At 46.7% G+C, this 23,670-nt stretch overlaps 1 protein-coding gene across 9 annotated transcripts in view; it reads left to right on the forward strand.

The window, feature by feature from the left end:
- Positions 1-23,670, forward strand: part of LOC121590819 (high affinity cGMP-specific 3',5'-cyclic phosphodiesterase 9A) — a 122,591-nt gene that overhangs the window by 5,873 nt on the left and 93,048 nt on the right. The window contains exon 3 of one of the 9 annotated variants that reach the window (XM_041910841.1): positions 22,774-22,841. The exons of the other annotated variants lie outside the window; for them this stretch is intronic. The gene's annotated coding sequence lies outside the window, so the exon portion shown is untranslated. The remainder of the gene's footprint in view (positions 1-22,773; positions 22,842-23,670) is intronic. 9 annotated transcript variants of the gene reach the window in all.

Below are 23,670 nucleotides of genomic sequence, written 5' to 3' on the forward strand. Positions count from 1 at the left end.
GCAGAGAGTAGTATCCCATTCTGAAAACACTCAGTGTGCCCCGTATCCAGTGGGCTGAAATTTCCAAACATTTCATCATTTACTCTCTCGCGCTTACCACACCCCCCTCCACCTCGATCGTTTTCCTGCCCTCGATCGCGGTTTCGTCGCGGAATAAACCGAAACGCGTGCACATAAATCAGTCAATTGTGAGTAAATAAATAAATAATTCGTCTAGCTGTGGTGGTGGTGCACCAGAGAGCGCACCCGCGTGTGTGTCTATGCGCACTACTTACCCAGTACGCCAACGAAAAACATCACGATTTACGCAAACGCAATTAAAACGTAAAGTTACTGAGAAAAGAAAAGAAGAGAACATAACAAACAACACAAGTTCGTAGAGGGTATCATTTTGGGTGTTACTGAGATACTACTGTTGCGCTTGGGTGTGGTGTCTTGAGTGTCTAACAGAGAGCTGGGTGGGCTTTTTGCCTTGGGTGTAAGATTGGTATAGACTTCCTGCTTAAGAATGTCACAACAACACAGAGTGTTTTATCCTTAGAGGTGAATATGGGTATTTTATTTTTGGGCAAAAAGCAAATACACAATCACACCGCTTGTCGGTTATCATTTTCTTGACGGCAATAGCTCATACTCTCCTAGAAGACCGTCTTTTCTTAGCACAGCAGCAGCAGTGTGTGGTGGAAGTACGGCAGCTAGAATCGTACCCCCGATAAGCGCGTGTTAGAAAATGAAACCAAAACACACATGCATGTGCGTATATATATCATAAAAATAGCATATCTTTTACAGCTCAAGCACAGCTGCTCGGACGTCCTTTTCGTACCCTTCTTTTGATCGTGATAATGGCGAGGCATGCATAGTTCTCATCGCATCGAGCAGCGGTCATTCATTCAGCGGCTTCTGATGTCTGATGCTTTACAACATGAACCGTCCAGAACTTGATGTTCCGTTTGTTGTCGCCATTGGGTGGTGGTGTATTTGTCCAACATCGAATGTTTGCTATTCCGGTTAGTACGTACACCGAGAGTAATAGTCACGCACATTGTACGACGCGCTTGGGTCCGATTTCATAAAGATGTTTCAAAACGTCGTGTATGCGGAGCTGCTTTTCAGTTTCACACCGTTGGTGAAACATATGAAGTAATGTATTTAGTTCGGTAAGCCGACTTAACTTTTGCATAAAAAATGAACTTTTTTCGGCTGACTTCTTGCCAAGTGATATCCTTGGTAATGTAATTATTGAAGCACACTTGCGAAAATAAAACGACCATGCGAGCTGCCTTTCATCATGTATCCGCCATTTATGTTTTGAAGATAGAATTGTTGGAGTAGAGCTTTTGCATCATGTCGATCCAGAAATTTTCGATGGGACGCAGTTGGAGGATGTTGGACTGGTTCGCGTAGTAAGGTGTAAAAGGTTGGCTGATAAGTCCCCAGTCTAACAAAGAAAAACACATTTTTTTTTGTCAAAATTCGTTTTTATTATTCAACATAGTTCCCTTCAAGAGCGATACAACGATTATAACGACCTTCCAATTTTTTGATACCATTTTGGTAGTACTCCTTCGGTTTTGCCTCAAAATAGGCCTCAGTTTCGGCGACCACCTCTTCATTGCAGCCAATTTTTTCCCTGCGAGCGTCCTTTTGAGGTCTGAGAACAAGAAAAAGTCGCTGGGGCCAGATCTGGAGAATACGGTGGGTGGGGAAGCAATTCGAAGCGCAATTCATGAATTTTTGCCATCGTTCTCAATGACTTGTGGCACGGTGCGTTGTCTTGGTGGAACAACACTTTTTTCTTCTTCATATGGATGGGGCCGTTTTGCCGCGATTTCGACCTACGACCGAACTAATTGACATACAGACGTCAAATTTTGACACGAATCATTTGAAGGTTGGTACTATATAAAAATAATATGCATTTAATACTAGCGGCGCCATCTATGTGTCAGACCGGGGACTTATCAGCCAACCCGAGTTATCAACAAGAGGGGCAAGAGTGAATTGAAAGAAAAAAGGTTGAAATTGAGACGAAATTCGCTTGAAATGGTCGCATTGAGTTTTGGCGGCATTGCTTGCCGCTGCGAAGCCTGTGAACGCGATTTCTGCTTCCTGATATGGTTGTTTATGTTTCCCAGGTACTATTTCACTGCTTCGAGCTCCCGACCAATCGAACGCGGCGTTGTAACGATTCGTCCCTCGGTCTTAATTTTCAGCTGCTTCAGGAACCTCATGTCGCTGAGGGTCGTCGACGATTCGTCACCTGTCTTTTTTTTCGATTAGTGATGTGTTCTGTGGAGCGCACCAACGGCTCTGATCTGACTCCGACTATTGTTATTCTGATTCCGACTCCGGCAGTAATAGTAACCACTAGTTCCGCCCAGAGTCGAAGTCGTTCGGAGTCGGATATACAGTCTATTGTTTTGAAGGCTGCTCTCTTAGATGTATTTATTTTACAATTTCATGTGCAAGCTTCTGTTCTGCTTTGGAATATGATCATTTCATATTAAATTTATTCGATTTGCAGATATTTTAATCATAATAAAAATAAATCCAACACAGTTTATTACGAAATCAAATGAGCTGTATTTTTAGAACTGCATCGGGGTGTGTACGTACCGCCAGCGAAGCGACGCGCGCCGCAAAACACCGCAAGTGGTTTTGTGTGATGTATTGGATTACATGTACCGTTTCGCCGCCTGGCTAGACCTAGCCCCGAGGGTTCCGTATGGGTTTGCCCTTACCGTCGTAACGGTCCAGAGCTGCCCTTTCCTGATTTTGTTGCTGTCTGACGCATCTTTTTGATTGATCGGCCAACCATCACCACATACGGCCGACATGTCGCATGCCCAGACCCGAACGGTGGGCAACACAGGTGGAAAACACTACCGCCCATCAAACACCACCACCCTCACCCGGTCGGAAAAGGGGGGTTGGGTCTATTGCACTGCTCTTCTTCATCGGCGAACGATCGATCGGCGATCTTGTACGCGATCGTGCCGGAGGATGGAACCAGGAGAACGGGTTGTTGTGTTTCTTCTTGCAAAGGGTTTTGGCATGCTGTGTGCTGTGTGTACGTGTTGGTGCTCCTGCTTTTTTGTTGTTAGTTGTAAAGCAACCCTCTCCAACAGCCCAGCCAGCCAGTGCTTGCCAGCGTCTTCGCGGAATTTTTCACTCTGGTCATCGCGTCGCCGTCATGTCGCGTCATCCTGTCGTTGGAATGTACCCCTTCTCTCCCTTCCCCTTCTTCCCCTCCACCCATCTCCCTGGAGGCATGCAACCGGCGGGTGTACCGCGGGTTGGAGCCGTGGGATGATGGGATGTCAGATTTTTGCATGTTCCCCTATTCCCTTTCGTCCGGTGTAGGGCCCATTGGGAGGGGAGCGTTGGGCATGTTCGGGAAAGTAGTTTACAGTGGAGAGCCAACGAACAGCCGGCACGAATGTAATTAATGAAAAAAAAATTGTAGTTTGGAGTGAAAAGGAGTAGACTTTTAATCAACATAAAACCCTTTGTTTCAATCAATTTCCGTTGTGTTGCGTTGGTTGCGGGGGTATTGTCGCGGTAGAATTCGTTAGACATTGTATCACAAATAGGTAAAAATAAGTTCAGAACGGTTGTGAGTGGTATCCAGTGGTAAACAGACGGGTACAAAAATAGCGCAAGCAGCTGGACAAATACGGCGATCGAGCCGAGACACGGCACTGGCAGCACACCAGACTTGGCCAAACATTCAGCAAAACTAGTCCAGCAAACCCGAGTTATCAACAAGAGGGGCAAGAGTGAATTGAAAGAAAAAAGATTGATGAAATAAGCTATCGATTATAAATTACAGAAATGTATGAATTGGAATAATTATAGCACCATTTACACTAAATTTCTACCATCTTCGCATTGGCAGAGAAATGGCGGTTTGTTATGCGTGTCTTCGGCACGCGCTTTTTCTACCGCAACGTCAACAAGCAACGAGAAAGGAAACAAGAAAGAACTAAACAAGTTCCTCTCTGCCCACTTCGACCGCTACGGGTTTGCGCTTCCTTTGCACGGGCAGATCCTCCCTCCCTCTGGCGTTCATTCCGGGTGTGCCGCGTGTGCCTTTTTAATCGCCGCGCCACAGAAACACGCCGCTCGTCTAAAACCCCGCCCGGCTCGACACCCGATCCTGCCGAACCGAAGGTCGTTTACATGGCCTTCACATTGGCACAGAGCGGGACCGGGCACGACAGCTTCAGCAGCGGCTCCAGTTGAGGTCGCCGAGCGCGCCGGGATAGAGGCGGGCAGCAATCGGGAGAGACAGTAGGCGCACGGAATCTGGTTTACGTTACCGGAGGAGGAGGAGGAGGAGGAGGAGGAGGAGGAGGAAGGGTCGATGGGGTTTTTTTTCTCTCTCCTGCATTATGATCATCGTTTCCTCTCATGCTGGCGTTTTGGTTTTCCACTCTTTTTACTATTTTCGTTTCGGCTCTCACTCTGGATTCATGCTTGTGATGACGTAGGATCTCGATGGCCGTGTGGTGATGGGATGTGTAGCGTATGTTTGTATGAGACAAGATCAAGATCTGCAACCGATCTTGATGAGGTTTTGTTGCGCGTGGGGAGAGCACTCAGTTCTGACGTAAAGACAACCTTCTTGCAGCAAGCGCTTGTCCACGGGACAACCATCCTCCGCACACGTTGAAGACACACTCGGCCTGGTGAGACACTCGGGCCTATCTTAATCGAATATTAATGTCCCTTTAACTGAACCCGTTAACCGCTGCCGCAACGGGGCGGGCCATAGACGCAATGGCCATAGACCCAGCGTTACACTGCTTGCGGTCACGTTCACATTACAGCGCGCCCTGCGGGCTCTCTCTGTGCTTCTTTGTATTCTATCCAGTGGCGGGTGAATGTGGTTCCTGGAATTATGCTAATCGGAATCTGGGGGAGTGTGGGGAAGTGCGTATGCATGCATCTCGCAGTGTTAAAGGTTGTAAACATATCATTAAGTTTCGATTAATGTCGCGCCAGTTGGTGTGTGCCCCCGCCTGTAAGTGGGCCTGTTTGTGGCTTAGGCTCTGGCATTGCTCAAACTTGTGCACGTCTTTTCCACTGCAACGGTAGGAGACAGCGCGCAATCAATTAAAAATGGTTTCATCCGCTGCTTTATGCGCTTTTTTTTATGAATTAAACATTCATCGCATCCATTGCATCGTACTACTGCTGGGGGGTATGCGATGTAGTATTCCTTTCCTCTGCACAGCTCACCAGCGCAGCTTTCCCGGCTGCTTGAGGGTTCTGTTCTGTTATGCTTCCATATAGACCTGTGCTAGAGAATGTAGCGCAAGGTGCATAATAATTTTGTATACAGAGTGTTCAAAGGTGGTTATTTGCGATTGTTTATATTCTTTCGCTTGTTGAACAACATTTTCAACAGCAACTTTGCTTATGACCATGTTCTAACCTTTGGCGTTTCCGACCGGACACTTCGGTGAAAGGGTAGTGCCCGTTAAGATGAGCTGTGTAAGCTAGTTAAAGGAGAGAAACAAAAGTAGAACTTTCTTCCTCACAGTGTCTGAGCAGCAACTTTAAGCTGTTTGAATTGAATCAAGAAAATGCATGGAAAATCAAACGACACACTACACACAGCGTACGCTGTGAGAGGGAAATTTGCTGGGGAAATCGTAACCGGCACAAAGACAGATTGGAGTATCAGTTCAATCGAAACTCTCATATTGCTATTATTTCTGTAATCCGTCCCTATTGATGGGACTTTGTGTGCAAATGTGTGTGTATCTGTGTGCGGCTTCCATATGTGCTAGATCGCTCTGTGAGGGCTTGGATTGGGTGTTGTGTACGCTTCCCTTGGGCAATCGGTTGAAAGTGGTACCGCAAGCACACACGCACACACAATTCACTTCGCATTTTCCACCTCACCAGACGGACAGAGAGTACGCCTTTTGCTCCATTGGATTTCTGATTGTCGAGATCACAGGTGTCACATTTCCGGCATGTTGCACTGATGTAAGCCGCCGTACAGCCGCCGTACGTCAAACCGTACCGCTATCGGGTTTTCTCTTCGGTGGTGCTACACGTGTGTATCGATGATGGGCGCCGGGTAAATTGTTAGGCATCACTACAATGTACGTATGTTCATTCGGAACTGTAACACAAATAGCAAGATCATTGCGTTTGTGCTCTATTGGAAGTGTTACTGGTCTGTTTCTGTGGTCTTTTCTCACAAATGCAATAACTACATTTGATTGATGGTTAGGCAGTTTCTCGGGAAATTTACTTACCCTTCGGCACAAAATGCCACAAATTCTGATGCTTGTAGTATGTATGGTTGATGGCGGTAAACGCTCCTAACAACAGTAGCAACTCATCATTAATCAAATCGCTTTTATGCATCGTAACTGATGCAGGTCTTGTGCTCCAAAGATGACTGTGTGCGCTATAATGCAGTATTGTAGTGCCAATTTGACCGTACATTCTTTTCGTTCCGATGCTATTGGAAGATGCGTTGGTGGGTAGGATTTCTCCCCTCACAAGAAGTTGCATATTTCCTTGCACCACGCAACCACACTCCTTCTGCAGCGTGAGCGCTGAAAGAAGCGTATTGCCAAGTTGTTTTTTTTTGTCGTTTATTTGCCTCCATTGCTCGATCAGCTGCAACGGTGTGTAGCGAATGCCAGTTCGCCAGGTGATGTGGGTGATGATGTCTTAGTTTTTTCCTCCAATTTCTTCGTACTTTGCTGCACATACCAATAATGGATCCCGTTGTGCTGTGTGATGAAATGTGCTCGTGTGCGTGTGTGTGTATGTGCCATTAATTCTATTGTGATTAATGATTTCATCGGTAGCCTACTCGCTAACGTAAACCGTGTTGTACTAAACAACGGACGAGAGACGTACCTTAGCATGGACATGCACACGCGGGATCGCTTATGTATCCCCATGGGGGAGAGGTTTGTTTATCCTGCACCCGGCGGCGACGGCGGCGGCGGCCGCAGCACGCCAGCCCAGGTTGTTGATGGGGCAAGCAAGGTTTTGCTTTATTTGATTTTCGTTGGCCGAAAACAAGCATGTGGCGGGCAGGAAAACCTGGGCCCCGAAGTTAGTGCGAGTGTGCACGCAAACGTGGCTCAGGAAATAATGCTTTGCTGGGGGAAAAGGTATGGTCTGGGAGCCAAGATTAGGGGAAATGATGTCCAATTATTTGCAGTCGTTTGCTGGACGTCGAATTTAGTTACGCCGCCTGTACGAGGTATCAGATTTCGATTTGGTTAAAGCTAAAGCGTTCATTTTGTGCCATTTATTGGTGATTAGTTGGGTTCGCTTGTTATGGTATGGTTTAGGAATGGAAAGGAAAACAATAGCTGTAGGTTTTAGGTTTGCGTCCTTAAATATAATTAAATAATATATTGGAGTTATATTGCATACGGTTGTCGTGGATTGAGTCCTCCCAACTCCTTGCACTGAGAGATAGGAGACTGTTTTGCAAGATTGTTGTCATTGGGGCCCTTTCCGTTTGAAGTTCGTTGGCTGAAATTTCAGCCTGTCAGCTGTTTGCATTGTATAGCAGTTTTCGAGCAGCTGTCTAATATACAGGTGTGCTTATCCCAAGGTGTATGAATTTAGAAGGCTGATTTTTATCGCTTCTGCTTCTGAATAAAGATTTTAAGAGTGTTTTGAGTATTCATCAAGCCTCCAGAAAGCTCGTTGGAGCAAAAGTTTTGACTCGTTCTGTCAAAAAGTGATGTTCAAAATTGGTTTTAAAAAAATGCTATGAGACCACCTGGACTACATACACTTTGATTCCAGATTCCACCACGTCATCTCTTCCATGCACCTTGGGATAAATGTAAACAACATCTTGTTTTCGAGCAGGTACTCGAATCTAATTCTAGCTTTGTGGCTAGAATAGTCTAGACTGCAAAATGCAGGCTAGTTTTTTGTGTGGTTTTGTATGGAGTGTTTACATGATTTCAGCCTCCAACTGTCAAACTCCATACAAAAAACTAACTAGAATCGTGAAGGCCCCCATTGACAGAGTTTAATAAGCTCTGTGAAGTCGCTGTAACATAATTGATGTAATTTCAATGAGTCCACTTTAAATGTTATTGTTTATGGTTATGATAGTATGTCGGGAATTGTGTGAGTACTTTACAGCAACAATAAAATGTTATACTGAGATGAGTCCCCTTAAGCTAACCGATAGTTCATTAAATAATTAACATAATCAATTTTGCAGCAAACACCTTCACTTTGCCAGCGTTTTGTGTTACACAATTACCTTTCCTGAGTGATTAATTTAAATGTCCACTTTACCGTCTGTGTTTCAACGGCACAGTGCCAGCAGTACATTGTATCGGGCTAAACCAAACAGTTTGTCCAGCTGTTTTATGTGAGCCGCTAATTATGACAGTTGCATAATGCATTTGGACGGTGGCCCTCTGCAAACAGGGCGCACATAAGCCGCATTTGCGTCATATTTTTAGAAAGAATCCTTCTCCTGTTTGTGCGGTCCACAAACAAACGCTGCGGTGTGGCAAACGTTTCACGGCGTGTTCCGGGTTGTATGCAGAAATCGGTCCAATTTGGTCGACCGACTTGAGTTTGTGTGTGTTTGTGTTCCGTCACAATCATGCTGTAATAAGGATGCATCGTCGAGTTTGTATTGGACGAGGTTCAAGGTGCGTCCCACGTCTGCAGCAGCACCGTTCGCGCGGTTGGTAAAAAGTGAGAGCCACGGAGGATGGGAATTGAAAAACAACTAGCCAATATCCTATTCCTCTACACGTTAGTCTGTGGACGTGTGCGGCGAAAAGGGTTCGGGTGTGGAAAAAGGCCAATAAATTGTCCCCTGGCAAAACACAGCGTCCTCTGCCGTGTCCCGTCCGTGCCATCACTTACTCGGCGGGTGTGTGCTGCTCGCTTGGTTTCTCTTTTCCATCTCATTGCGCGCGAAATTTGCGCGCCAGAATGGAAAAGAGGAAGCAAACGCCGCTTCCTCCGCATCATCCATTGCTACCGGGTCGAGGCGAAGGTTTTTAACTTCCAATCCATCCACGACTGATGCTTCTGCCGCTGAAGGTACGATGGTAGCGGAAGGTCTGAAGGTATGCGGACAGCGTGCGGTGTACAGTAGCCAAAGGTGAATCGACCTCGTGTCAACGGTTTTAACGGTTCCGTGCCGTGCCGTGGGGGGATCCGCGCCGTGCACGTTTTGGATCCGGGTGAGAATATTAGATGAGCCGCGATGAGCTGTGTGTGTGTGTGAGGCATCAAGCAACACCCTCAGCACCACCCCGGGTTGACGGGTCGAGGATGATAAATAGGACTTTTGCCTACTTCTGTGCCAATGTGCGATGGGGGTGCAGGTGGAGCAGGGCTTACCGTTGCCGCCGTCCCGAGAAGATGACATGACGGATGTGGAGCCAGCCAGTAGCAGAACCGACAGGCTTTGGCGCGGTACGTTCCGCTGGTTTAAAATGCAGTTTCCAACAACAGCTGCGCCAACGGTCGCCCTGGTGTCATGTTTCGCCCGATACGATCACGATCGATCGTACCGTGAGGAGGTGTTGGGACGAGGAGTGTGGAATGGTGGTGTGCTCGCTGGAGCGCACCCATGACTTGGATCCGATTCCGGCTGTTGTTTGTCCGATTCTGAATTCGGCAACTAGTTTCGCTCCGAGTTGTCCGGAGTTGGCTGAAGACGGCTGGTGCAATGTGTTTGTGATAAGGCATTTCATTGCGTGGTGTTTTTTTACTGTTTTGCTTTGCGTGTGCACTTCTTAAACTGGCATTTTTTTCTAAGAATGTTTGGTTTGAGTCCACTGGAGTGGGATTCGGAGACTAAATACCTGATGAACTCTGACCTCCAGTCGACTCAGATTCCGGACGACTCCTATTCCGAACGACTCCAGATGACTCGGGACGACTCCAGATGACGCAGAAAGACTCCGATTCCCGACAACTTCGGCCGACTCCCGACGACTCCGGATGACTTCGAACTACTTGGGACGACTCCAGATAACTTCGGACGACTAGGGATGACTCCGACTCCATACGACTCCGGACGACTCCGGATGACTCCAGATGACTTCGGACAACTCCAGGTGACTCCAGACGACTCCGTATGCCTCCGAATCCGGATAACTCCGAGCGATTCCGGACGACTTCGGAAGATTCCAAACGGCGTTGGACGCTGAAAGTACCTACCTTCCGGAGTTGGTTCCGAAATTTTCCGAGTCAAACCGGAGTCGGCTTCGGATTTTCGCCAACTTTACCCATCACTAGTGAGGGAAGAAGGAGGTTTAGAAAAGTCGATAGAATACAACCAGCGATTTGTGCGCGGTTTTATAGTTTCCTTTCTTTGGGTTTATGAAAATGATGCTCAACAACAACAACAACAACAACAACAATGCGGTTTGTTGTGCGCGATGTTTTCGACATTCCACGGCGAGCTTTCCATGATCGATTGGCTTGTAAAGCGGGCCGCTCAGAAACAATACCTCAACGTCAAATGGTATTAAATTTATGGCATTTTTTATACGCACACACACACATACACAGTCGATTGAACATGCCCTTTTGCAGCGGTTCCAGATAATATCGCGCTGAACGGTCCGGGAATGGTGATGAGAGACCCTTTTTTCAATTTAACCTTAGATGACATTCTGGTGAAGGTGTGTTGTGCACTTTTTCAAATGCATTTAACACCATCTGTATGACGCCGTGTTATTTGTCGGCCTTTGCAGCGGTGGTGGTGAAGCTCGGATTAGTGTGATGAGGTTGTCCGAAGTTGTCGTTTATCTCCCGCACGCTTACATAACCATGCTTTGTGTGCCATCTCTCCCGTGTACCGTGTGTTTTGCATCGGCGCGGACCGCGCACATATTAGCATACGTGCAAATATGCATGAGTGTGTACCGTTTTGCCCTCCGCGTTCGCGCTGGCCAAGACAGAAAAGGGAACCGATCGTGATGGAGGGATTCCCCCGGGTGGGGGGTGGTTTGGCTGTGGATAACAAAGGGGTCGCATGAGTCGCACCCAGCTGCAAACGGCTTGGGGATTTGGCGTAGAGCTTGAGGTGTTGGAGATGTTTGCAAACTTTGTCACCGTCCGTCACCGTGTCCGAGGTGCTTAAGAAGCTGTGCCGGTGCCCTTTCGAGCGCTGGACTTTCCAATGATGGTTGTGAATTGTTTGTGGATGAAAATTGTGATTGCTCAGCCGATGGCAAATAGGGCCGCAGCGTGGTGCAGGCATAGATGCATCCCATATCGAGACGGTGCCGCTTAGATGGAGGTGAGATGATGGCCAGAGCATGCCTGAATGGGTTGAGTTGACCGCTTCCTCGCTTGGGAACATTTGATTTTGACGGCGGTCTATGCAGTATTGCGTACGACTCTTTCATACACCGTCTTTTACTCCCAATGGCTTTAAACAGTTCTAACGTCTTAGGAATATAACAGTTGCATAACTTCAGGCGCAATGGCTTCAACCGTTCTGCATCCGTTGCATGTAGAGTATCTTCCTTTTAGATTTCCGACATAACACAATTTTGGAAGAATACACCCTCTATTTTGGTCAAATCGACCACTCACACTCTCTCCCTGATATGTTGTGCGCAAAACCAAAGCTAATGAGGGATGAAGGAGAATATTCTATGTGTATATACTACACGTACTGATGCCCCTTTTCAGCACGACTCATAACACCGGACTAGCTGCTCTCGATTGGTATGTTGGTTTTAATTAACTGGGAAAATTTCTTAATTTAATCAACCATCCGCTTGCGGACGTGTTTGCCAGTGGCGTGTCTAATGTGCCCCTGTCCTTGATCGCCCTACATCGGTACAGCAGCGACCAGATCATTCTTGCCAAGCGTGCACACATACGGAGCTACAGTCTGCAACCGTTCAATGTGAAACAGACCATTTCCGCTCCGTTCAAAGAGAAGCTCATTCCGGTGTGTTCCGGTTTTGTTGGTTTTGTGTAATGCTGCAACGTCTTTTGCTACCTGGGTCCTTTGCTGGGTCCATCCACCGCCTAGTCGATTCCGGTTTTAGCATTGCCAAAGACGTTATCATTCCAAGAAGCAGCAGCCCACTTTTGTACCTATTCAGGGGAGAGGGAGGGAGGACAATACCGTGTACCTTTTCGAAGGCAACAGACAAAAAGCGTTCGGTGACGGTGGCGGTGTCGCTGTGTACCTAGGCAGCAAATCCGTCCCAAAACACCAACACCCAAATCCCCTCACGGTTAGGTTCTCCGCATCCGCTGTCATGTCCAATGCAAAGAGAGCGGTTTGAGGCAGAAAAGCCAATCATTTGGTACATTCTCGAATGGCGGTTCTTTGCAACCGTGTCGGTCGAAGGCGTGTAACGTAGTAGCCTGTGGATCGTTCTTGCCCGGCAACGGAAAAGCGTCGGTGGACAGGGGGTGTTTATTTACTAAGATGCACTTCCGGTGCATCGCAGTGGATGGAAATTCAACCTCCCCCATCTCGCCCAAGCCCAGAAATAGAAGCCATCACTTCCATTCGTCGGGCTTCCTGCCGGGCGGCGTCCTGCCGAGCGCGCGTCGGCAGCCATTCGGTAAAGAGCTTCCGTTCCGGTGAAGCTTTAAGCGGAGCAAAATATTCAATAGATATTGTGCTCGCCTTGCATGATGGTGCTGCTGCTGCCGCTTTCTGTTGAGAGGGAAGACATCAAATTGCAGTGAGGTGGAGGGAGCGTTTTGGGATGAGAGCAAGGGACATGGGCATGCAGGGGAGTGGTGGTGTTTTATAATATTTTATTTAATCAGTGCACCCGTCCGGGCTCAGCTTGCATGGCGGGCACTATTACGGGTGTGGGCATCGTTGGTCGGTGTGTGTGTGTAGTGCTTTTTTTGTTTGTTTGCTGGTTGCATGTGAAAAATATATTAGCATGTGATCGTAAATTTGCTTTTCAATCTGCAGCAGGAAACATAATTTGAGAAGCTTTTAGCTGGATCGGCAGGGCGTGGGAAGCATAAAGCAGAGCAGCGTCTGTTGAATGAAGTATGAGCTGTTAAAGGTGCATAAAAAGGGCGTGTGCGGTATTGTTTAAAGCAAAGTGGACGCCATGGCGGTGATAGAATCAACGGTGATTTTATAGAGTGTGGAATGATCGATTGTTTACATGCAGCGAAGCTTATAAACGGAAGTACATCTACATGAGTTATCAGACATGGCGTATCAACTGGTGTCAATGGTGACAAGAGTGAACTAAAAGGTTGTCTTTATTTTTCTATATGCTTATACATTTATTAATATAATACGGCCTGTAGATAAAATTCAGACGACTCACCAGGTCCGTCTGGCTATAATTTAAAAATGCTTATCCATCTTAAACTTTGCGCTGCATTAAAAGCCCATTATTGCACCGTAATGCAACCGCAACATTACTCTGCTCTCCGTTGGTATCCACGGAAGCCTGGTAAAACGGGATGCCAACTGGTGAGAAGCGAAGTAAGTTTACTCCGGGAATAGTTTATTCGTTTTTGCTCCTTACTAAAGACACTAGATGGTGCACTGGTTGGCATCGCTAGTTTATTATGGGGCAGACCGGGGGATGCGTATACCGTCGTCGTTGGATGCGCTTACCCATCTCATCGCCCACTGTCATTAATCTGGGCAATCATTTCTCCGTGGCTTCGTAACATTTGAAGACTGCACGGTATTGCAATGAGTGGGTAATTCCCTTGCAATTCTATTATCTACATTTTACTCCCTTTTTCACTGTTAGTTTCTCAAATGACCGTTGGCATTTGTGTGTGTGTGTTGGCGATTCTTCAATTGTTTGTCGAGGTACGTGATTTAAAGTATTACAATAACCAAAGACAAAGCTTTCGTGTAAGTTCCACAAGAAACTTTCGTTGTACGAACGATAAAGCAAGTAGTATAGACAAAATCAAATAGACAAAGCAAAGAGGCTTCTTTGGCTACAACGTGCTCCAGGCGTTTTACAGCAGAAAATACAGATGCAAGACAATGTAGAAAAAGTGTAATATGTACATGCTTGCTGCAATCAACGTTCGTTGTTGCATTGCCACGGTTCGATTTTCGCAGCTCAATTGGAAAGTGTTCACGATGTCCACAGGATACAGTGGCTTGCCAACCTCACCATACCCCACGGTAGATAAGGGATGTAGTGCTGCCGCTATTGCCATTGCAACCAATGAAAAGGAAGGCACAAGTAGTGCTGGGAATAAAATAAACCACTTCGACCTCCTCCCGGGAGGGAAGATTGTTATTCCGAGTGTAACTTAATTATCGGTCGTCATTGTGCCCACGCGTTCGATATGCGCCGCTTGGGTGGTGTAGCGGGTCAGTGGTAAAGTCGCCGCCCCGGATATCCGGGCACCCGGATCGGATAGTGGCATTGTGGGGGATGACTATTTTGTACGATAGGGAGAAAATTTTAATTTTAGATGTTGATACCGTTGTCCATTCTGTTCCTGTCCATCTGTTCATTTAAAGTGGCTTGTTTTTCCACTATATTTGCAGTGTTGTTTGGTTAGCTTTGAATAATTTTATAACGTATTTTTGTTTTTTTTTTCTAATAACGAAGCCATTTTTATTTTACGAATTTATCGAACTTTTGTTTTACTTTTCAACATGGAGTATGGAACTATTTGCACACCTAATTGCCGTGCTCCGAAACCATAGAAACAGTACGGAGTTGTTCGTCGTGTCTACTGTCTATGTATGTTTTTGATGCACACCAGATCCGGTCGGACAGTAGTTAATGCAAGAAGGGCTGTTCTCGGTGCGGCTAAGGAAATGGGTGTGCAGAAATAAATAAAGAAATCTGAAACTGCATAAAGTTCACTGTTACACAGTGCAAGGTGGTACTATGTTTTTTTTTTCAATCATTCCCACAGACCTAATAATATCTCACTGTTTGTGTTTGTCCGCGTTAAATGATAATTAATTTAATCCTGCATCTATTTGCCGTCCTTAAATTGGATGCCAACGACCTCCGCTCTGCTGGCGAAGATGCGCAACCGTGTTGGGACTGGTTAGTGGAATTATCAGTGGATAATTTACGTATTCGACCGCGCACACTCTCCGCTATCAGTATGTCGCTGATATTATGAGTTACACTTACCCGCCCAATAGGGTAGTATGGCGAATGTAAGCTGCAAAAGCAATCCGCTCACCCACGCGGCAGCGAGCTGGTAACAACTTTAATTACAAGCAATTAAGCACGTTAATGTGCAGTGTGAGCGTAAAATCTGCTGGGCATTGGTGTTGCTGAGTGACTGGCGGCACTGTTGCGCCCCCCCCCCTTCCCCCTTCCCCGGTACTGGACATGGTTCGCATACGGAAACAGAGCATTTGAAATCCAAAGTTCATCGCCTACGAACCACCAGGCGTCTCCATGGAAAAGGATGTGACGGTGGAAATGTCGAGGTCGGCGTCGCAACATCCACGTCCAAACCTCCCTGACATGCTGATTTAGCTGTATCCAAGCTTAGTCTTGGTATTGTTTCGTGTTTGTTTTTTTTTTATATCTGTTTCATTTAATCTATTTTTTCCATCCTTCCGTGCTTCGATGTGTAACAAAGACAAGGCCGACATAGGACATAGTTGTGGGTAAAAAACTAAATGCTTTATAGTTTGGTGGGAGGTTGGGGTGTTTATGCGAAGGGCGATTTGGGAGGGGGTGGTCAGCACTGGTCCAACGGTTAAGGGAGAGGCGGAATAAAATAATAACAACAACAAAAAGGTCAATACACATCCCATTTCCATCTGTCCCTTTGGCAGCCCAGAGTGTCGCTGGGGTCGATGTACGGAGCTTGTGGCAGTTGCGAAGGATGGAAGAGGATTGCATCGGCAGGACGGCAAAGCAGTTGAGGCTCACCGAAGTGGACTTTATCCTCCCATTCTCCCAGTTCGTTTGGGAAGGAAGCGAAACGAATGGAAAAAGAAACAGAGAAAGTCAGAAACAGTAGGAAGGTCGTGAAGGGTGTTTAACGCGGCAGCCATATTGTGTCGCGACGCAGTAACGTCATTTGGATCATTTTCGCTTCTGTATGTGTGTGTGTGTTGTTGTTGTTGTCGCTGTTAATGTTTGTTGTTACTGTTTGCCGGTGCGCCCCAGTGGGCAGGCAATATGTTAGCTGCTTTACTCTTTTCCGTCTTTGACGCCTCACACACACACACACACACGGACGCGGGGCTCGCGATACCGCCGGTGGCAGGGACCGGCAGCTCTCGATGGTTGAGCTGCTAAATGATATGCATAAAGCTATCATAATTATGATAACGTTTATGTTTATTTCCACCATCCTTTCCATGACGCCAGGCCTCTGGTGTGTGTGTGTCTGGTGAAATGCTAACACACCAAAAAACAAAGGCAACCGTGAGCCACGCACAAACGCGAACGGTCCATCACCCATCCCGGGCCTGCCATAAAGTGCCTGAACTGATGGTGTCTTTGTGTGTGTGTGCTTGTGTGTGTTGGGGTTTTTTTTTTGGGTTTCAGCACTCATCCTTTTCTGTGTTTTGTTTCCGTTGGAGGGATGGGCAAAGGGAGTAAAACGACAAAATGCCTGTCGTGTGGGGTTTAGCATTTTTATTCGCGCGTTACCCTTACTCCTCCACTGGATTTGCACCGCGTCGATTGCGCCCCGTGGTTTATTTTTGTGCGAGTGTGTGTATGTTTGCCGTTGCTGTGCGCACCGGTCAGTGCCGGCTGAGTTCGTGGCCTGTTAATTTTGCAAAGCTTTCTGTTGTTTTTTTTCTATTCTTTCTTCTCCTCTCCTCAGTTAGCGCTTCGTTTCGATGTGCCTAGCTGAGTGAATGGTGTTTATCCGTGTTGCAGGCTGGCGTTTTTCGCGGAAAATGATAATTCGAATGTACTGGAAGGCGAACATGAAGGCGTTGTTGCAGGCTTTTGACGACAGATCGAGCGGGTGGGATTGGACATTGCGGGGGCAAAGTTCGTTGACTGCGCGCTAGTGGCTTGATAGAGAACGGAAAGGACGGGTAGGGATAGCGGCGCAACAGGGAACAAATGATGTTTACATGCATATTAGTAAATGAATAGCACCAAAGTGTTTGATGGGTTGTGTAAGATTAAAATAGAAATAGAATAATATAGAAAATGGAAAATAATGATTATTTTTAATACTAAACTAACTAAACCCAATCAGAACTGGCTGACCGATGAGCCGAAGGTTTTTCATTAGGATTAACATCGTTGGCAAAGCATTCAATTGCGTACCTTGCAGTGCGTGATAAATTGCAGCCTGTGCGGTATTAAATTTCTGCTAAAATGGAACGCAAAACGAGCAAACAATGCTATTGGCTGTCTTCATAAAGCCTTGTATTAAAATACTACGATCGCAAAAAAAAGGTGCTCCGTCTACCGCATGCAACCTGCATAAAACACCAGCAACAGGACATGAGCGCTCCATTGTTGGGGTAAGTACATAGGGCACATAAACACAGTGGGTGTATTGTAGCGGTAGGGGTTACTAGTTGTGGGAAAAGTTAGCGTTTCGGTTGCTGGTTGGCGCTGCTACCCAGCAATAGTGTGTGGAGTGGTGCACGAGAAAGTGTTGCATATGTTCGAATTGCGTGATAAAAAAAACGTATTGTATGCTTAGTCCGTTACACACGAACACACACACACTTGCTGGAGGATTCTTGTGTGCTGGTGTCGGATGAAAATTAATTTCTTCATGGAGTTTTCGATACACCCAGGCAATGCAACAGGATAGAGAACCTATTGCATTGAAACCAATCGCTATTAAAAGAGGTGAAATATATTATTTGTTATAGTTGTACACTTTGGTACGGAAGCATGATATCGCCCAGATGTCGTTAGTTAAAAATGTTGTTTAATGATTTAAAATTTCATTCTATCTACACAATCTTGATTTGATGATAAACATGTGTCCGTGAAACACAGCTTTCCATCACATCAACGGTGCAGTTGCAACAAGCAGAAGTTAGCATCGAACCGAACAGAGAGCACACCTTGTTTTTCCCTTCCCTTCTAACCTTGCTCACTTCAAGTAATTGGCGGGGTCCTTCGGGGGAGGAGCAAGCAAAACGGTTCAATGCAACTTTCTTGGCGAGCGTTGGTTGGAGAAAATACGATCATTCGCTCAAAGTGATGGTGTTTGATGGTGGAGGTTTTCGTTCTTCGAGCTGCTGATTATGCTTCACCGCACTCGGGGGGTTATTGTACCCTGCTCGATTAATGAAAACAAGCGACCCAATCCTCAGTCAGGTGGATGAAATGGAGAAAACAGGTCAATTGCATCTGTGCTAAGTAATGCATTGGCAAAGCGTTCTGCGAAGAGAGATGTTTTGCCGTCCTTTATTGTCGGTTTTTTTTTCTCTGTCTCTGTCAATTTTAATGTGGCTTTGTTCATTGACCTGATCTGGCATTGTGTGCAATAGGTGTACACTAAAATCCATGCATGAGTGCATTAGCATTAGACCAGTTAGCGTAACAAGACATTAGGTCTTATTTTATAAATTCTTTTCTTTATGATACTCTCCTAGCCAGTCGCAACGAAGGAATGGTGGTTGCAGTAAACAATAATAATCCTGCACTTTGTTTGATGCAAATGGCGAAACAAAATCGGAAAAACCGATTGTGAACATTGAATAGCTTGAAAACAATTTAATTACCAGCCCTGGTTGAAACCGTAAGCCGCCTGTTCATGCCATCCGCACTTTGTTGATGCGATGCAATGGTACACAAGAATCAAGCACAAGATCACTGGTGCAAACTGGAGTCTCCCATTCTTTGTGGGGCTACGAGATTACGCAGCTGTAAATCTTTCAGCTCTTGGCCAGCTGCTTCTCGATTGCATATGCCGTCTCTGTTCTAGTGAGCTAGTTATGAGGAAAACGAGCGAACCCCAGCTCGGGGGCTCTGTTTCCATTTTCCGGCAGCCACATGCACCCGTAGTGCACTTTCGCTTTTGCAATAATTGCATAGATTTATGCACAATTTCCGTCGCCGGTTTCCCCTTTGGGGGAGGGGCCGGAGAGAACTCCCCATTGTGGGCACGGAGAGATTGGAGATGATTGTCTTGCACAGGGTACACCGGCGCTGGTACTGGGGATGTGGTGTGTACAGAGTGCGCGGTTTCGAGTTTTCCATTCCATCGCCACATATTGGCAGAAGCTTGTCTGGGCGTCGTCGTCGTACACCTGGCTGCAAGGGAGGCAAGATCCTTTTGAGGTGAAACCGAAGCGAATGGAACGAAGGAAATCGATTTCTAAATTTAATCTTTCAACCTCTGCCGAGCGAGCCAGAGCTGTGCGGTGGAGGCCAGCAGCTGTTGTATGCGGGTTTCCGAGGGAGGGTTGCGGTTGTTGTGGTACGCTCCCCGGTCCCCGGCTGGCAGGAGGGCGATGAATGGAAAGTTTTTAACGGTAAAGGGGGTTTGCCCCTTGCTGCTGCTGCTGCTGCTGCTGCTGCTGCTGCTGCTGCTGCTGCTGCTGCTGCTCTCTCTCTCTCTCTCTCTCTCTCTCTCTCTCTCTCTCTCTCTCTCTCTCTCTCTCTCTCTCTCTCTCTCTCTCTCTCTCTCTCTCTCTCTCTCTGAATTTTATCTCTCTCTCTCTCTTCCCGGCTGCAAGACGCAACGATGGGGGTTTGCCACAAAATTCAATCACCAAGAAAGAGAATTGAGCTCAATTAGGAAGAATAATTAAACTATACGGTCATTCCGGATTGTGTGTGCCCCAGTGACCGAACTTGTAATAAAGAGTTTCTTTAAATTCGGTTACATTGCCATTGCTTTCGATTTTACTTTCAATATAAGTTGATTATGAATTGATATAGTTTAAAGTTAAACTGTTCACTGGCCGCCACTCACTTCTGCATTTACCAACGGCACTGAAGTAGCTTCTCTTGCACTACTAATTGTGGTACATGCGCTCGAACGTTCGTTTGGATCAATTAAAAACGTGATAGTGAAATGTCGAACGTTCATACTTCAACGAAGTTCGAACCGTGGGAAACCAAACCTACCTTTATGCTAATCACACACACACACACACACACACACACACACACACACACACCGCTTAGCGATTGACATTGGAGTTTTTTGTCTGTTTGTTGGCTTTGAAAATTAGGGCTAACTGTCATATCACACACCTTGTTGACAACCCGGGTGCCCTTGTCCTTGAGCGGCAGGGGAAAAGCAGCGATGCATCCACACCACACCGACCATTATCGTACCACGGGAGACGCAGGGGCTTCATTTATGCAAAACCAGCTCGTGCGCCCGGCAGAGGTGCTATTGTGTCGGAATTTTAATGCACCGCTACGAGGTACGTGAAGCTAATTGTTTTGCATTGGAAATACAATTTTCACGGCAAAACTGCCGTGAAGATAATGGACCCCCCCCCCCCCCCCCGCTGTCATCAGCTGCCGTGACGACGAGTGGCAGACGGTCGGTTTTTACCAAAGCAAATTAAAGGTTTAAAATCAATTGCAGTGTGTGTGTTTTTGCCTTCTCTTTTTCATGGGTGAGGTTAGATAGTTTGAAGCTTTTGGGAAGAAATTGATTGCTGAAGGTTTTGTTTTTTGGTTTTTAATTATTTGCGTGATTTTGTTCGTTTCGATATTTGGGATGCAATATCATTTATGGAAAGTAATAATAGGGTATGTCTATATAATACAACAACTGCTAACAAAGCTTCTAGTGCTGACGTAATACAGGCCGATAAGTGATGCACTTTGCCCTTTCAACCGAAGGCTTTTTGATCCCGAGAACTAGAGTGCACCTTCTTGTGGCCCACTCATTGTGCCCGCTTACCAGTTTTGCCGACCAACAATCGAACTAGATTCGGGGTTCACCTCAGTGAAACATAATGAAAATTGAAAGTGCAGCGAATTTCGCCCTTCGCGTGGTCGATAGTAGTTTCCATTTATTGTTTTCTTGCACATCATGGCCCAAAATGGGCGGCGTGATGTTCATAATGCTCTTTACCATGATGATGATGATGATGATGATGTCGATGGTGGCCGGTAAGAGTGCGGACAGCTTCTAAAGGCCCCGTTGCGCAATGTAATGTTGCAGTATTACGTGCTTAGGTTGCACTGTAAAGTTCGTTAACAGTTAGCGCAGAGCGAGCGCGAACGTCGACTAGGAAACCGGTGGGAGCTATGGTGGCTGGCTCTTCCTGGGGACGTGCTGGTGGTGTGCAGCAGGTATTGCTTTTGTTTTGTTCTTCGTGAGGTTTTAATTATTATTTGTTCCGCACGACCCTGGACGAGCGTGCAGCAGTAGTACCTCCTCAGCTGGCACCACCATCACCTCGTACGTTGCGCTTTGGCCGCTTACAGTTACATTCCGCCCTACGAACGGCCCAACGTCACAGTGCGGAAAAAGGGGTCAATACGTTGGGAGGAGCGAAGGGTGCATTGGAAACACGTGCCTCATACGTGTGCATGTGTGTGACTGGAATTGGTTTTACATCTGACCCAGGTTACAATGAACAGTCCCGCATGACCCCGCATGGTAGCATAAACGGCAGCTCATACATAATCACGTAGGGGGATTGCTATGGCAAAGGGCGTGCGTCGTGTGCGTTTCGTTTATGTAACATGTAGCCGTATCAATTGAATTTAGCTTTCGACCAAAGTAATATAGGTAGAGCGGTTCGTTTAGACCGATTCACCGTCCCCTTGGTGTATAGAGTCTAAAGTCTTTTGAAAATAGAAACAGAACCAACAGCAACAGCGCACGCATTTGCGGGGCAAAAAATTACGCACACTTGCTCAGGATTGTCAGAAAGTGCAATCATTCGTCTACCAGAAAACGGCAATGAACGTAAGAGCAAGCGTTGGCTTGATCGCATTGACGAGAGACACTTAGGAAAAGGGACACACGATTAAACGATGAATCGAGTGCAGATGCAAAACGGTAACGTTTCCTAGAATCGGATTTCACGTCCGCATAGGGCGCATAGGTGTGTGCAACAGGAGCGAACTCGAAGGACCCGTTCTGTGTGCATGGGTTAGCTCCGGTGAGATTCGCTCCGAGATTTGACAACCAATCAGGAGTGATCAGGCAGGCAGGCGGTTCGACGAAGGTCTTCTGTGTGGCGCCGGGGGAATTTTACCGTCCGTGCCGAACGTCCGTCGCATGTTTTCTGATTCAAGATCATCCCGGGCTGCAATCCCGGGATCCGGCAGAAGGAATGTGTTGCTGCTGCTGCTGCTGCTGCTGCTGTTGGCGTTAGGTAACATCAAACGTGTGTGTTCGCGGGAAGCGTAATCGGACACCAGGTTGGCATTTGGTTACGTCAAAACTGTGATCAAAGGCGATGATGATGATATCGATTTTTGCTTTCCGAGATTTCAGAACCAGCGGCGGCGGCACCATTTGTGCTACGTTTTGTGTGGTTTTACTGAAAGCAAGAGATGATGAAAATTCAACATGTTTCTCTTAAAATCCATCGCTAACAAGAAACATTTACGTCGTTTTTAAATGTTGTTACTAACATTTGAGACTGTTAAGCCGGTCTCATGGTACAGTCGTCAACTCGTACGACTTAACAACATGCCCGTCATGGGTTCAAGCCCCAAATAGACCGTGCCGCCATACGTAGGACTGACTATCCTGCTATGGGGGGAAATCAATAAGTCACTGAAAGCCAACCCCACAAGTGGGTTGGCAGGCCTTGACCGGCATCGGTTGTTGAGCCAAACAAGAAGAAGAAGACTAACAACATATTAAAATTTGATCGATGCTACAGTTGCACTTTCTATCTATTTTCAGACTTGCCAGTGGTCGGGCCAGTATGTAGGTCGTCGATACTCGTGCACTGGTCGTCGATACACGTACGGGTGGGTAGAGAGATTAATTGTATCTAAACTGTTCCACCCGTCCGGCATGTCATTTGCAACGGATTGCACGATATTTAGTCCGCTCAGAGCAGTGTGGTCAGCCGCAGAAAACGAGCTAGAGAACCCAGTAAACGAGTGAAAAGGAAAAAAAAAAATCTCCCGATGGTCACGCAATCGGCAAATTTGGCTACCTGACAGCCAGGGGCAGACGGTCATTTGTCAGCTGGGAACGATATGGTTTTTGTTGGGGTACCGAAACCCATGCGAAACTTTGGCGAACAGCTTGACGACTGTACCGCCATTAGCATGGAGATATTGGGATGGGATGATGGGATGGGTTTGGATAAGGCCGGGGAAGGCAGTTGGACAGCTGATTGGAAGTGATAGACATTTGGCAGCTGACTGTGGGCAGTTTGTTTGTTGCTGTTGCTGATGGCGCGCTGCTCGGGAACGGAACGGTAGGCAAGGGCATGTTGTGTCATCATCCTAGTCCCAGCATTTCGTGACGTTATAACAGTGTCCTGAAATCGGACGCAGAATGTTGTTTTCTGGGCGCTACGTTGCATAAGTTCCCATCGTAGTTAAGACATTAAGAACACCACCATGATCCTCGACTACGGTAAACCTTATTGCTTTATATTTTGTCTGTCGGCGCAAAAGCACCCCCAAAAGATAACGAAATTATCACGAAATCAACTTCGGCAATACCGGCGGCATGGTCTGATATCTTTGGTGCCGTATTTGTCGCTTCTGCCGTGTACAAACCAGGACCGGAACCGTTTCGAACCATTGCCCCGTACCGCTCGGTGCACAAATCACGAAAATACAA

Source organism: Anopheles merus, chromosome 2R (assembly GCF_017562075.2).
Source record: "Anopheles merus strain MAF chromosome 2R, AmerM5.1, whole genome shotgun sequence".
Lineage (NCBI taxonomy): Eukaryota > Metazoa > Arthropoda > Insecta > Diptera > Culicidae > Anopheles > Anopheles merus.